Genomic DNA, 3,861 nt, shown 5'->3' with positions numbered 1-3,861 from the left:
TTATTAGTAACTTTTCCTCTTTGGCCAAACCTATCTCAGATCTGACCAAGAGGGGCAGCGATCCCCACAATTGGACACCTGCTGCTATCCAAGCTTTGGAGGCCCTCAAGTCTGCTTTCGCTTAGGCTCCCATTCTGTCTCATCCCAATCCTGGTTTGTCCTAGAGGTGCATGCATCTGAGACGGGAGTAGGCGCCCTACTGTCTCAGCATCAGACACCTGATGGACCCTTACTTCCTTGTGGGTTCTACTCCAGGAAGCTGTCTCCAGCTGAATGCAACTACGAGATTGGAGACAGAGAGCTCTTGGCCATTATCCTGGCTCTCAAGGAGTGGAGACACTTGCTCGAAGGTTCTGTGGTTCCAGTTCTCATTCTCACTGATCATAAAAATTCTAACATACCTCTTGGAGGCCAAGAGGCTCACACCCCGTCAAGCCAGATGATCCTTATTCTTGTCTCGTTTTAACTATGTGTTCTCCTATTTGCCCAGCTCCAAGAATGTCTGATGCCTTGTCTCACCAGTATTCTGAGTTGTCTAGGGAGGACTCCGTACCGGACACCGGTCCTACCTTCAGATCATATCCTGGCTGCCATCCGCACCAACTTAACCTCTCCTCTTGGGGAACAGATCTTGGCTGCCCAACCTGTTGCTCCCACTGAGAGACCTGCTGGACTGTTTCGCACATACCACAATTCCAAGACTGCCGGTCATCTTGGTAAGAACCAGATGGATGTCCTGAGCTATTTCCGTCAGTTCTGGTGGCCATCTCTCCGCACTGATGTTGCTGCGTACGTGGCTGCTTGTTCGGTCTGTGCCCAGAACAAATCTCAGCACCACCTTCCCTTGAGCCTATGGGGAGCATCCCTGGTCTCACTTGGCCATGGATTTTATTGTGGAACTTCCCGCGTCTTGAGGTTACACGGTTATCCTCATGGTTGTCGACCGCCTTTCCAAAATGTGCCACTGTGTTCCTTTTAAGCGGCTGCCCACCACTCAGGGGCTTGCCTTGGTGTTTGCCAGGGAGGTTTTTCACTTACACGGGTTGCCTAAGGAGATTGTCTTGGACCCTGGGAGTCAGTTTGTGTGTAGGTTCCGATGTGCCTTTTGCTCCCAGTTGGGTATTCAACTCTCCTTGGCCTACCATCCCCAGTCCAATGGTGCTGCTGAACGTTCCAACCAAGCTCTGGAGCAATTTCTCCGCTGCTATATCGCTGACCATCAGGACAATTGGGCTGATCTGCTACCTTGGGCAGAGTTTGCCAGGAACTCTGCCATCAACTCGTCTTCCGGAATGTCTCCATTCAAGGCCAATTATGAGTTCCAACCGGCTGTGTTGCCCGAGTTATTCTCGCCACACGACATTCAGGCTGTGGAGTATCACCTTCGTGCCCTCCGTTCCTCTTGAGTGCAGATTCAAGAGACTCTACGGATCTCTGCGTCTCAGCGTCAGAAGCTCCAGGCAGACCGGAGACGTTTATCTGCTCCCTCGTACCAGGTCGGGGAGAGGGTGTGGTTGTCGGCCTGTAATCTCAACCTCAAGGTGCCCACTCCAAAACTGGCACCTCATTTTGTTGGCCCTTTTTGCATCCTCCGTAAGGTGAACCTGGTGGCCTATGCCCTTGATCTACCTCCTGTCATGCATATCTCCAATGTCTTTCATGTGTCACTTTTGAAGCCACTGGTTTGCAATCGCTATACTTCTTCACTTCCTCGCCCTAGTCCCATTCCTGTGGGCAATCATGAGGAGTATGAGGTTAGCAACATCTTGGATTCTCATCTGTTCCGAGGTCAGGTTCAATACCTGGTTCACTGGAATGGTTATGGTCCTGAGGAGCGCTCCTGGGTTCCCTCCACTGATGTTCATGCTCCCACCCTTCTCTGCGCTTTCCATGCTCACTTTTCTCAGAAACAATTTTTTGCTCCGCAGAGGAGGGGCCGTTGAGGGGAGGGTACTGTCAAGGTCTTACCTTGCCTTCCTGTTGGCAGCCATCTTGGACATGTGCAGACTGCTGTCTCTTATAAACTCTGTTTGCATCATCACTTGTCTGCTGCATGGGCATCGCTCAGTGATGATGTTGCGCACCTGACTATATAAATCACCTGATGGCTTTCAGACCTTGCCTTTGCGTTTGTGCTCCAAGGTGCATTACTGCTAACAGTCCTATGGTCTCTGTGGTTTCTCCGTGCATGACTTGGCTTGGCTGACGACCTTCCTGGCCCTGGATTCCGCATCGGCAGACGATCCCACATCAGACGATGACCCGGCTTCGGCAGACTACCCGCTTCTGGACTGTATTTCGGCTTGGATGACTACCTGTTCCTGGACTTGATCCTGGCTTGGATGACAACCCGCTTCCGAACTTGAGCCCGGCTGTTCTTGATTTTGTTCCTCTCTCTTGCTGTGCAATTATTATTGTTGCATAAATAAATCGCTTTATTTTACTTGCATCTTCGTGTGGTCTGGTTTCCTGGCACCCTGACAAACAGGCAGAACAGGTACCAGTACATCGCCCTACTCGAGCGCACTGGCCATTCTTAAAGTGGTTGTATAGTCAGAAGGTTTTTTTTATCTTCATTCATTCTATGTATTAAGTTTAAAAGCCTTCTGTGTGTGGCAGACCCCCCAGCACCCCCTAATACTTACCTGAGCCCCATCTATATTCAGCGATGTCCACGAGTCCCTCGGCCATCCAGGAATCTCCCTCCTGACTGGCTGAGACACAGCGCCATTAGCTTGTGCGGTTGTCAATTAAATTCAGTTAGCCAATCGGGAGAAAGAGAGAATGGGGCCGAACCGCAGCTCCATGTCTGAATGGACACACGGAGCTGCAGCTCGGCTCGGATGCCCCCATAGCAAGCTGCTTGCTGTGGGGGCACTCAACAGGAGAGAGGGAGGAGCACAGAGGAGGGACCCGAGAAGAGGAAGATCCACACTGCCCTGTGTAAAAGCAACTGCGCAGAGGAGGTAAGCATAACATGTTTGTTTTTGTTTGTTTGTTTTTTTAAATAAGACTTTACAATCACTTTAAGTCTAAGGAGTGCTGTCTTAATACTGTCTATGTTTCAATAATTTTATAAGATTTTCAGTTTATGTTTTAACTGCTTGCCAACCAGCCTCCATAGTTTTACTGTAGGTCGGCTCTGTCCCGTGAAATGACGTACCTGTACATCGCTTCGCGGTGCCGCTAGCTCCCATTGGCCACAGTGGGAGCCAATCAGTGAGTCCAGCAGCCGCAATTGCAGCTGGGCACCCGCGATTGCTCCCCGTGGAGACAGAATGGTAGTGTGCCATTGTAAACACACAGACCGCTGTTCTGTCAGTTATGAACACAGGGATCCTGTGTTCCTCTTATTTAGGAACACGGGTCCCTGTGTTCATTTAGCAAGCCCATCCCCCACACAGTTAGAAAGCACTCCTTAGGGACACATTTAACCCTTTGATTGCCCCTGCTATTAACCCCTTCCCTGCCAGTGTCATTAGTACAGTAACAGTGCATATTTTTAGCATCAATTACTGTAGTGAGTGTGTAATGTCGCTGGTCCCCTCAAAAGTGTCAAAAATGTCAGTTAGGGATCTGATCTGTCTGTCGCAATGTCGCAATCCCGCTAAAAATCGCTGATCGCTGCCATTACTAGTAAAAATAAATAAATAAATAAAAATGACATAAATCTTTCCCCTAGTTTGTAACCTTTGTGCAAACCAATCAATATACTCTTATTAGAATTTTTTTTACCAAAAATATGTAGCAGAATACAAATTGGCCTAAAATTATGAAAAAATTTGATTTTTAAATTTTTGTGATTGAGAATGTTACAGTGCCTTGCAAAAGTATTTGGCCCCCTTGAACTTTGCGACCTTT

Source organism: Pelophylax lessonae (genome assembly GCF_965119305.1).
Source record: "Pelophylax lessonae genome assembly, chromosome: 2".
Taxonomy (NCBI): Eukaryota; Metazoa; Chordata; class Amphibia; order Anura; family Ranidae; genus Pelophylax; species Pelophylax lessonae.
The sequence above is the reverse complement of the archived record's forward strand: the minus strand, read 5'-3'. Positions refer to the sequence as shown.